Source organism: Haliaeetus albicilla, chromosome 30, assembly GCF_947461875.1.
Source record: "Haliaeetus albicilla chromosome 30, bHalAlb1.1, whole genome shotgun sequence".
NCBI lineage: Eukaryota > Metazoa > Chordata > Aves > Accipitriformes > Accipitridae > Haliaeetus > Haliaeetus albicilla.
Window position 1 is genome coordinate 3,652,501 of NC_091512.1, and position 12,245 is coordinate 3,664,745.

Sequence of the window (12,245 nt, forward strand, 5' to 3'; positions counted from 1 at the left end):
GCTTTCAGGGCTGCCACCTTCCGTGTGGGACAAGGAGCCGGACGTTTGCCTTTTCGGGAACAGGCTCTGCCGAGGATGCGCACCGTGAGATGTTCCTTCTCTGGGCAAGCACAGATCCCAAAACCTGTTGTGCCTGTGAATAGGCTGCAGGGGGAAGGTGAAGACCAGCAAGAGCTTTCAGGGCTGCCACCTTCCGTGTGGGACAAGGAGCCGGACGTTTGCCTGTTCGGGAACAGGCTCTGCCGAGGATGCGCACCATGAGAGATTGCGCCTTTGGGAAAGCAGAGATTCCCAGTGCGGTTGTGCCTGTGAATAGGCTGCAGGGGGAAGGTGAAGACCCGCAAGAGCTTTCAGGGCTGCCACCTTCCGTGTGGGACAAGGAGCCGGACGTTTGCCTTTTCGGGAACAGGCTCTGCCGAGGATGCGCACCGTGAGAAGTTCCATCTCTGGGCAAGCACAGATCCCCAAACCTGTTGTGCCTGTGAATAGGCTGCAGGGGGAAGGTGAAGACCAGCAAGAGCTTTCAGGGCTGCCACCTTCCGTGTGGGACAAGGAGCCGGACGTTTGCCTTTTCGGGAACAGGCTCTGCCGAGGATGCGCACCGTGAGAGATTGCGTCTTGGGGCAAGCACAGATCCCCAAACCTGTTGTGCCTGTGAATAGGCTGCAGGGGGAAGGTGAAGACCAGCAACAGCTTTCAGGGCTGCCACCTTCCGTGTGGGACAAGGAGCCGGACGTTTGCCTTTTCGGGAACAGGCTCTGCCGAGGATGCGCAACGTGAGAGATTGGGTCTTTGGGAAAGCAGAGATCCCAAAACCTGTTGTGCCTGTGAATAGGCTGCAGTGGGAAGGTGAAGACCAGCAACAGCTTTCTGGGCTGCCACCTTCCGTGTGGGACAAGGAGCCGGACGTTTGCCTTTTCGGGAACACGCTCTGCCGAGGATGCGCACCGTGAGAGATTGCGTCTTGGGGCAAGCACAGATCCCCAAACCTGTTGTGCCTGTGAATAGGCTGCAGGGGGAAGGTGAAGACCAGCAACAGCTTTCAGGGCTGCCACCTTCCGTGTGGGACAAGGAGCCGGACGTTTGCCTTTTCGGGAACAGGCTCTGCCGAGGATGCGCAACGTGAGAGATTGGGTCTTTGGGAAAGCAGAGATCCCAAAACCTGTTGTGCCTGTGAATAGGCTGCAGTGGGAAGGTGAAGACCAGCAACAGCTTTCCGGGCTGCCACCTTCCGTGTGGGACAAGGAGCCGGACGTTTGCCTTTTCGGGAACAGGCTCTGCCGAGGATGCGCACCGTGAGATGTTCCTTCTCTGGGCAAGCAGAGATCCCAAAACCTGTTGTGCCTGTGAATAGGCTGCAGGGGGAAGGTGAAGACCAGCAAGAGCTTTCCGGGCTGCCACCTTCCGTGTGGAACAAGGAGCTGGACGTTTGCCTTTTCGGGAACAGGCTCTGCCGAGGATGCGCACCGTGAGATGTTCCTTCTCTGGGCAAGCACAGATCCCCAAACCTGTTGTGCCTGTGAATAGGCTGCAGGGGGAAGGTGAAGACCAGCAAGAGCTTTCAGGGCTGCCACCTTCCGTGTGGGACAAGGAGCCGGACGTTTGCCTTTTCGGGAACAGGCTCTGCCGAGGATGCGCACCGTGAGAGATTGCGTCTTTGGGAAAGCAGAGATCCCAAAACCTGTTGTGCCTGTGAATAGGCTGCAGGGGGAAGGTGAAGACCAGCAACAGCTTTCAGGGCTGCCACCTTCCGTGTGGGACAAGGAGCCGGACGTTTGCCTTTTCGGGAACAGGCTCTGCCGAGGATGCGCACCGTGAGAGATTGCGTCTCTGGGAAAGCAGAGATTCCCAGTGCGGTTGTGCCTGTGAATAGGCTGCAGGGGGAAGGTGAAGACCAGCAAGAGCTTTCCGGGCTGCCACCTTCCGTGTGGGACAAGGAGCCGGACGTTTGCCTTTTCGGGAACAGGCTCTGCCGAGGATGCGCACCGTGAGAGATTGCGTCTTTGGGAAAGCAGAGATCGTAAAACCTGTTGTGCCTGTGAATAGGCTGCAGGGGGAAGGTGAAGACCAGCAAGAGCTTTCAGGGCTGCCACCTTCCGTGTGGGACAAGGAGCCGGACATTTGCCTTTTCGGGAACAGGCTCTGCCGAGGATGCGCACCGTGAGATGTTCCTTCTCTGGGCAAGCACAGATCCCCAAACCTGTTGTGCCTGTGAATAGGCTGCAGGGGGAAGGTGAAGACCAGCAACAGCTTTCCGGGCTGCCACCTTCCGTGTGGGACAAGGAGCCGGAATTTTGCCTTTTCGGGAACAGGCTCTGCCGAGGGTGCGCACCGTGAGATGTTCCTTCTCTGGGCAAGCACAGATCCCAAAACCTGTTGCGCCTGTGAATAGGCTGCATGGGGAAGGTGAAGACCAGCAAGAGCTTTCAGGGCTGCCACCTTCCGTGTGGGACAAGGAGCCGGACGTTTGCCTTTTCGGGAACAGGCTCTGCCGAGGATGCCCACCGTGAGAGATTGCGTCTTGGGGCAAGCACAGATCCCAAAACCTGTTGTGCCTGTGAATAGGCTGCACGGGGAAGGTGAAGACCAGCAACAGCTTTCAGGGCTGCCACCTTCCGTGTGGGACAAGGAGCCGGACGTTTGCCTTTTCGGGAACAGGCTCTGCCGAGGATGCGAGCCATGAGAGATTGCGTCTTTGGGAAAGCAGAGATTCCTAGTGAGGTTGTGCCTGTAAATAGGCTGCAGGGGGAAGGTGAAGACCAGCAACAGCTTTCCGGGCTGCCACCTTCCGTGTGGGACAAGGAGCCGGACGTTTGCCTTTTCGGGAACAGGCTCTGCCGAGGATGCGCACCGTGAGAGATTGCGTCTTTGGGAAAGCAGAGATCTCAAAATCTGTTGTGCCTGTGAATAGGCTGCAGGGGGAAGGTGAAGACCAGCAACAGCTTTCAGGGCTGCCACCTTCCGTGTGGGACAAGGAGCCGGACGTTTGCCTTTTCGGGAACAGGCTCTGCCGAGGATGCGCACCGTGAGGGATTGCGTCTTTGGGAAAGCAGAGATTCCCAGTGCGGTTGTGCCTGTGAATAGGCTGCAGGGGGAAGGTGAAGACCAGCAACAGCTTTCCGGGCTGCCACCTTCCGTGTGGGACAAGGAGCCGGACGTTTGCCTTTTCGGGAACAGGCTCTGCCGAGGATGCGCAGCGTGAGATGTTCCTTCTCTGGGCAAGCACAGATCCCCAAACCTGTTGTGCCTGTGAATAGGCTGCAGGGGGAAGGTGAAGACCAGCAAGAGCTTTCAGGGCTGCCACCTTCCATGTGGGACAAGGAGCCGGACGTTTGCCTTTTCGGGAACAGGCTCTGCCGAGGATGCGCACCGTGAGATGTTCCTTCTCTGGGCAAGCACAGATCCCAAAACCTGTTGTGCCTGTGAATAGGCTGCAGGGGGAAGGTGAAGACCAGCAAGAGCTTTCCGGGCTGCCACCTTCCGTGTGGGACAAGGAGCCGGACGTTTGCCTTTTCGGGAACAGGCTCTGCCGAGGGTGCGCACCGTGAGATGTTCCTTCTCTGGGCAAGCACAGATCCCCAAACCTGTTGTGCCTGTGAATAGGCTGCAGGGGGAAGGTGAAGACCAGCAACAGCTTTCAGGGCTGCCACCTTCCGTGTGGGACAAGGAGCCGGACGTTTGCCTTTTCGGGAACAGGCTCTGCCGAGGATGCGCAATGTGAGAGATTGCGTCTTTCGGAAAGCAGAGATTCCCAGTGCGGTTGTGCCTGTAAATAGGCTGCAGGGGGAAGGTGAAGACCAGCAACAGCTTTCCGGGCTGCCACCTTCCGTGTGGGACAAGGAGCCGGACGTTTGCCTTTTCGGGAACAGGCTCTGCCGAGGATGCGCACCGTGAGAGATTGCGTCTTTCGGAAAGCAGAGATCTCAAAACCTGTTGTGCCTGTGAATAGGCTGCAGGGGGAAGGTGAAGACCAGCAACAGCTTTCAGGGCTGCCACCTTCCGTGTGGGACAAGGAGCCGGACGTTTGCCTGTTCGGGAACAGGCTCTGCCGAGGATGCGCACCGTGAGAGATTGCGTCTTTGGGAAAGCAGAGATTCCCAGTGCGGTTGTGCCTGTGAATAGGCTGCAGGGGGAAGGTGAAGACCAGCAACAGCTTTCCGGGCTGCCACCTTCCGTGTGGGACAAGGAGCCGGACGTTTGCCTTTTCGGGAACAGGCTCTGCCGAGGATGCGCACCGTGAGATGTTCCTTGTCTGGGCAAGCACAGATCCCCAAACCTCTTGTGCCTGTGAATAGGCTGCAGGGGGAAGGTGAAGACCAGCAAGAGCTTTCAGGGCTGCCACCTTCCGTGTGGGACAAGGAGCCGGACGTTTGCCTTTTCGGGAACAGGCTCTGCCGAGGATGCGCACCGTGAGATGTTCCTTCTCTGGGCAAGCACAGATCCCCAAACCTGTTGTGCCTGTGAATAGGCTGCAGGGGGAAGGTGAAGACCAGCAACAGCTTTCAGGGCTGCCACCTTCCGTGTGGGACAAGGAGCCGGACGTTTGCCTGTTCGGGAACAGGCTCTGCCGAGGATGCGCACCGTGAGAGATTGCGTCTTTGGGAAAGCAGAGATTCCCAGTGCGGTTGTGCCTGTGAATAGTCTGCAGGGGGAAGGTGAAGACCAGCAACAGCTTTCCGGGCTGCCACCTTCCGTGTGGGACAAGGAGCCGGACGTTTGCCTTTTCGGGAACAGGCTCTGCCGAGGATGCGCACCGTGAGATGTTCCTTCTCTGGGCAAGCAGAGATCCCAAAACCTGTTGTGCCTGTGAATAGGCTGCAGGGGGAAGGTGAAGACCAGCAACAGCTTTCCGGGCTGCCACCTTCCGTGTGGGACAAGGAGCCGGACGTTTGCCTTTTCGGGAACAGGCTCTGCCGAGGATGCGCACCGTGAGATGTTCCTTCTCTGGGCAAGCAGAGATCCCCAAACCTGTTGTGCCTGTGAATAGGCTGCAGGGGGAAGGTGAAGACCAGCAACAGCTTTCAGGGCTGCCACCTTCCGTGTGGGACAAGGAGCCGGACGTTTGCCTTTTCGGGAACAGGCTCTGCCGAGGATGCGCACCGTGAGAGATTGCGTCTTTGGGAAAGCAGAGATCCCAAAACCTGTTGTGCCTGTGAATAGGCTGCAGGGGGAAGGTGAAGACCAGCAACATCTTTCCGGGCTGCCACCTTCCGTGTGGGACAAGGAGCCGGACGTTTGCCTTTTCGGGAACAGGCTCTGCCGAGGATGCGCACCGTGAGAGATTGCGTCTTTGGGAAAGCAGAGATCGTAAAACCTGTTGTGCCTGTGAATAGGCTGCAGGGGGAAGGTGAAGACCAGCAAGAGCTTTCAGGGCTGCCACCTTCCGTGTGGGACAAGGAGCCGGACATTTGCCTTTTCGGGAACAGGCTCTGCCGAGGATGCGCACCGTGAGATGTTCCTTCTCTGGGCAAGCACAGATCCCCAAACCTGTTGTGCCTGTGAATAGGCTGCAGGGGGAAGGTGAAGACCAGCAACAGCTTTCCGGGCTGCCACCTTCCGTGTGGGACAAGGAGCCGGACTTTTGCCTTTTCGGGAACAGGCTCTGCCGAGGGTGCGCACCGTGAGATGTTCCTTCTCTGGGCAAGCACAGATCCCAAAACCTGTTGCGCCTGTGAATAGGCTGCATGGGGAAGGTGAAGACCAGCAACAGCTTTCAGGGCTGCCACCTTCCGTGTGGGACAAGGAGCCGGACGTTTGCCTTTTCGGGAACAGGCTCTGCCGAGGATGCGCACCGTGAGATGTTCCTTCTCTGGGCAAGCACAGATTCCCAAACCTGTTGTGCCTGTGAATAGGCTGCACGGGGAAGGTGAAGACCAGCAACAGCTTTCCGGGCTGCCACCTTCCGTGTGGGACAAGGAGCCGGACGTTTGCCTTTTCGGGAACAGGCTCTGCCGAGGATGCGAGCCATGAGAGATTGCGTCTTTGGGAAAGCAGAGATTCCCAGTGAGGTTGTGCCTGTAAATAGGCTGCAGGGGGAAGGTGAAGACCAGCAACAGCTTTCCGGGCTGCCACCTTCCGTGTGGGACAAGGAGCCGGACGTTTGCCTTTTCGGGAACAGGCTCTGCCGAGGATGCGCACCGTGAGAGATTGCGTCTCTGGGAAAGCAGAGATCTCAAAACCTGTTGTGCCTGTGAATAGGCTGCAGGGGGAAGGTGAAGACCAGCAACAGCTTTCAGGGCTGCCACCTTCCGTGTGGGACAAGGAGGCGGACGTTTGCCTTTTCGGGAACAGGCTCTGCCGAGGATGCGCACCGTGAGAGATTGCGTCTTTGGGAAAGCAGAGATTCCCAGTGCGGTTGTGCCTGTGAATAGGCTGCAGGGGGAAGGTGAAGACCAGCAACAGCTTTCCGGGCTGCCACCTTCCGTGTGGGACAAGGAGCCGGACGTTTGCCTTTTCGGGAACAGGCTCTGCCGAGGATGCGCACCGTGAGAGATTGCGTCTTTGGGAAAACAGAGATTCCCAGTGCGGTTGTGCCTGTGAATAGGCTGCAGGGGGAAGGTGAAGACCAGCAAGAGCTTTCCGGGCTGCCACCTTCCGTGTGGGACAAGGAGCCGGACGTTTGCCTTTTCGGGAACAGGCTCTGCCGAGGATGCGCACCGTGAGATGTTCCTTCTCTGGGCAAGCACAGATCCCCAGACCTGTTGTGCCTGTGAATAGGCTGCAGGGGGAAGGTGAAGACCAGCAAGAGCTTTCAGGGCTGCCACCTTCCGTGTGGGACAAGGAGCCGGACGTTTGCCTGTTCGGGAACAGGCTCTGCCGAGGATGCGCACCGTGAGAGATTGCGTCTTTGGGAAAGCAGAGATTCCCAGTGCGGTTGTGCCTGTGAATAGGCTGCAGGGGGAAGGTGAAGACCAGCAACAGCTTTCCGGGCTGCCACCTTCCGTGTGGGACAAGGAGCCGGACGTTTGCCTTTTTGGGAACAGGCTCTGCCGAGGATGCGCACCGTGAGATGTTCCTTCTCTGGGCAAGCACAGATCCCCAAACCTGTTGTGCCTGTGAATAGGCTGCAGGGGGAATGTGAAGACCAGCAACAGCTTTCCGGGCTGCCACATTCCGTGTGGGACAAGGAGCCGGACGTTTGCCTTTTCGGGAACAGGCTCTGCCGAGGATGCGCAACGTGAGAGATTGGGTCTTTGGGAAAGCAGAGATCCCAAAACCTGTTGTGCCTGTGAATAGGCTGCAGTGGGAAGGTGAAGACCAGCAACAGCTTTCCGGGCTGCCACCTTCCGTGTGGGACAAGGAGCCGGACGTTTGCCTTTTCGGGAACAGGCTCTGCCGAGGATGCGCACCGTGAGATGTTCCTTCTCTGGGCAAGCACAGATCCCAAAACCTGTTGTGCCTGTGAATAGTCTGCAGGGGGAAGGTGAAGACCAGCAAGAGCTTTCCGGGCTGCCACCTTCCGTGTGGGACAAGGAGCCGGACGTTTGCCTTTTCGGGAACAGGCTCTGCCGAGGATGCGCACCGTGAGAGATTGCGTCTTTGGGAAAGCAGAGATTCCCAGTGCGGTTGTGCCTGTGAATAGGCTGCAGGGGGAAGGTGAAGACCAGCAACAGCTTTCCGGGCTGCCACCTTCCGTGTGGGACAAGGAGCCGGACGTTTGCCTTTTCGGGAACAGGCTCTGCCGAGGATGCGCACCGTGAGAGATTGCGTCTTTGGGAAAACAGAGATTCCCAGTGCGGTTGTGCCTGTGAATAGGCTGAAGGGGGAAGGTGAAGACCAGCAAGAGCTTTCCGGGCTGCCACCTTCCGTGTGGGACAAGGAGCCGGACGTTTGCCTTTTCGGGAACAGGCTCTGCCGAGGATGCGCACCGTGAGATGTTCCTTCTCTGGGCAAGCACAGATCCCCAGACCTGTTGTGCCTGTGAATAGGCTGCAGGGGGAAGGTGAAGACCAGCAAGAGCTTTCAGGGCTGCCACCTTCCGTGTGGGACAAGGAGCCGGACGTTTGCCTTTTCGGGAACAGGCTCTGCCGAGGATGCGCACCGTGAGAGATTGCGTCTTTGGGAAAGCAGAGATTCCCAGTGCGGTTGTGCCTGTGAATAGGCTGCAGGGGGAAGGTGAAGACCAGCAAGAGCTTTCCGGGCTGCCACCTTCCGTGTGGGACAAGGAGGCGGACGTTTGCCTTTTCGGGAACAGGCTCTGCCGAGGATGCGCACCGTGAGAGATTGCGTCTTTGGGAAAGCAGAGATTCCCAGTGCGGTTGTGCCTGTGAATAGGCTGCAGGGGGAAGGTGAAGACCAGCAACAGCTTTCAGGGCTGCCACCTTCCGTGTGGGACAAGGAGCCGGACGTTTGCCTTTTCGGGAACAGGCTCTGCCGAGGATGCGCACTGTGAGATGTTCCTTCTCTGGGCAAGCAGAGATCCCCAAACCTGTTGTGCCTGTGAATAGGCTGCAGGGGGAAGGTGAAGACCAGCAACAGCTTTCCGGGCTGCCACATTCCGTGTGGGACAAGGAGCCGGACGTTTGCCTTTTCGGGAACAGGCTCTGCCGAGGATGCGCAACGTGAGAGATTGGGTCTTTGGGAAAGCAGAGATCCCAAAACCTGTTGTGCCTGTGAATAGGCTGCAGTGGGAAGGTGAAGACCAGCAACAGCTTTCCGGGCTGCCACCTTCCGTGTGGGACAAGGAGCCCGATGTTTGCCTTTTCGGGAACAGGCTCTGCCGAGGATGCGCACTGTGAGATGTTCCTTCTCTGGGCAAGCAGAGATCCCCAAACCTGTTGTGCCTGTGAATAGGCTGCAGGGGGAAGGTGAAGACCAGCAAGAGCTTTCCGGGCTGCCACCTTCCGTGTGGAACAAGGAGCCGGACGTTTGCCTTTTCGGGAACAGGCTCTGCCGAGGATGCGCACCGTGAGATGTTCCTTCTCTGGGCAAGCACAGATCCCCAAACCTGTTGTGCCTGTGAATAGGCTGCAGGGGGAAGGTGAAGACCAGCAAGAGCTTTCAGGGCTGCCACCTTCCGTGTGGGACAAGGAGCCGGACGTTTGCCTTTTCGGGAACAGGCTCTGCCGAGGATGCGCACCGTGAGAGATTGCGTCTTTGGGAAAGCAGAGATCCCAAAACCTGTTGTGCCTGTGAATAGGCTGCAGGGGGAAGGTGAAGACCAGCAAGAGCTTTCAGGGCTGCCACCTTCCGTGTGGGACAAGGAGCCGGACGTTTGCCTTTTCGGGAACAGGCTCTGCCGAGGATGCGCACCGTGAGAGATTGCGTCTTTGGGAAAACAGAGATTCCCAGTGCGGTTGTGCCTGTGAATAGGCTGCAGGGGGAAGGTGAAGACCAGCAAGAGCTTTCCGGGCTGCCACCTTCCGTGTGGGACAAGGAGCCCGACGTTTGCCTTTTCGGGAACAAGCTCTGCCGAGGATGCGCACCGTGAGATGTTCCTTCTCTGGGCAAGCACAGATCCCCAAACCTGTTGTGCCTGTGAATAGGCTGCAGGGGGAAGGTGAAGACCAGCAAGAGCTTTCAGGGCTGCCACCTTCCGTGTGGGACAAGGAGCCGGACGTTTGCCTTTTCGGGAACAGGCTCTGCCGAGGATGCGCACCATGAGGGATTGCGTCTTTGGGAAAGCAGAGATTCCCAGTGCGGTTGTGCCTGTGAATAGGCTGCAGGGGGAAGGTGAAGACCAGCACCAGCTTTCATGGCTGCCACCTTCCGTGTGGGACAAGGAGCCGGACTTTTGCCTTTTCGGGAACAGGCTCTGCCGAGGATGCGCACCGTGAGAGATTGCGTCTTTGGGAAAGCAGAGATCCCAAAACCTGTTGTGCCTGTGAATAGGCTGCAGGGGGAAGGTGAAGACCAGCAACAGCTTTCCGGGCTGCCACCTTCCGTGTGGGACAAGGAGCCGGACGTTTGCCTTTTCGGGAACAGGCTCTGCCGAGGATGCGCACCGTGAGATGTTCCTTCTCTGGGCAAGCACAGATCCCCAAACCTGTTGTGCCTGTGAATAGGCTGCAGGGGGAAGGTGAAGACCAGCAACAGCTTTCCGGGCTGCCACATTCCGTGTGGGACAAGGAGCCGGACGTTTGCCTTTTCGGGAACAGGCTCTGCCGAGGATGCGCAACGTGAGAGATTGGGTCTTTGGGAAAGCAGAGATCCCAAAACCTGTTGTGCCTGTGAATAGGCTGCAGTGGGAAGGTGAAGACCAGCAACAGCTTTCCGGGCTGCCACCTTCCGTGTGGGACAAGGAGCCGGACGTTTGCCTTTTCGGGAACAGGCTCTGCCGAGGATGCGCACTGTGAGATGTTCCTTCTCTGGGCAAGCAGAGATCCCCAAACCTGTTGTGCCTGTGAATAGGCTGCAGGGGGAAGGTGAAGACCAGCAAGAGCTTTCCGGGCTGCCACCTTCCGTGTGGAACAAGGAGCCGGACGTTTGCCTTTTCGGGAACAGGCTCTGCCGAGGATGCGCACCGTGAGATGTTCCTTCTCTGGGCAAGCACAGATCCCCAAACCTGTTGTGCCTGTGAATAGGCTGCAGGGGGAAGGTGAAGACCAGCAAGAGCTTTCAGGGCTGCCACCTTCCGTGTGGGACAAGGAGCCGGACGTTTGCCTTTTCGGGAACAGGCTCTGCCGAGGATGCGCACCGTGAGAGATTGCGTCTTTGGGAAAGCAGAGATCCCAAAACCTGTTGTGCCTGTGAATAGGCTGCAGGGGGAAGGTGAAGACCAGCAAGAGCTTTCAGGGCTGCCACCTTCCGTGTGGGACAAGGAGCCGGACGTTTGCCTTTTCGGGAACAGGCTCTGCCGAGGATGCGCACCGTGAGAGATTGCGTCTTTGGGAAAACAGAGATTCCCAGTGCGGTTGTGCCTGTGAATAGGCTGCAGGGGGAAGGTGAAGACCAGCAAGAGCTTTCCGGGCTGCCACCTTCCGTGTGGGACAAGGAGCCCGACGTTTGCCTTTTCGGGAACAAGCTCTGCCGAGGATGCGCACCGTGAGATGTTCCTTCTCTGGGCAAGCACAGATCCCCAAACCTGTTGTGCCTGTGAATAGGCTGCAGGGGGAAGGTGAAGACCAGCAAGAGCTTTCAGGGCTGCCACCTTCCGTGTGGGACAAGGAGCCGGACGTTTGCCTTTTCGGGAACAGGCTCTGCCGAGGATGCGCACCATGAGGGATTGCGTCTTTGGGAAAGCAGAGATTCCCAGTGCGGTTGTGCCTGTGAATAGGCTGCAGGGGGAAGGTGAAGACCAGCACCAGCTTTCATGGCTGCCACCTTCCGTGTGGGACAAGGAGCCGGACTTTTGCCTTTTCGGGAACAGGCTCTGCCGAGGATGCGCACCGTGAGAGATTGCGTCTTTGGGAAAGCAGAGATCCCAAAACCTGTTGTGCCTGTGAATAGGCTGCAGGGGGAAGGTGAAGACCAGCAAGAGCTTTCAGGGCTGCCACCTTCCGTGTGGGACAAGGAGCCGGACGTTTGCCTTTTCGGGAACAGGCTCTGCCGAGGATGCGCACCGTGAGATGTTCCTTCTCTGCGCAAGCACAGATCCCCAAACCTGTTGTGCCTGTGAATAGGCTGCAGGGGGAAGGTGAAGACCAGCAAGAGCTTTCAGGGCTGCCACCTTCCGTGTGGGACAAGGAGCCGGACGTTTGCCTTTTCGGGAACAGGCTCTGCCGAGGATGCGCACTGTGAGATGTTCCTTCTCTGGGCAAGCAGAGATCCCAAAACCTGTTGTGCCTGTGAATAGGCTGCAGGGGGAAGGTGAAGACCAGCAACAGCTTTCCGGGCTGCCACCTTCCGTGTGGGACAAGGAGCCGGACGTTTGCCTTTTCGGGAACAGGCTCTGCCGAGGATGCGCACCATGAGAGATTGCGTCTTTGGGAAAGCAGAGATTCCCAGTGCGGTTGTGCCTGTGAATAGGCTGCAAGGGGAAGGTGAAGACCAGCAAGAGCTTTCAGGGCTGCCACCTTCCGTGTGGGACAAGGAGCCGGACATTTGCCTTTTCGGGAACAGGCTCTGCCGAGGATGCGCACCGTGAGAGATTGCGTCTTTGGGAAAGCAGAGATCCCAAAACCTGTTGTGCCTGTGAATAGGCTGCAGGGGGAAGGTGAAGACCAGCAACATCTTTCCGGGCTGCCACCTTCCGTGTGGGACAAGGAGCCGGACGTTTGCCTTTTCGGGAACAGGCTCTGCCGAGGATGCGCACCGTGAGAGATTGCGTCTTTGGGAAAGCAGAGATCCTAAAACCTGTTGTGCCT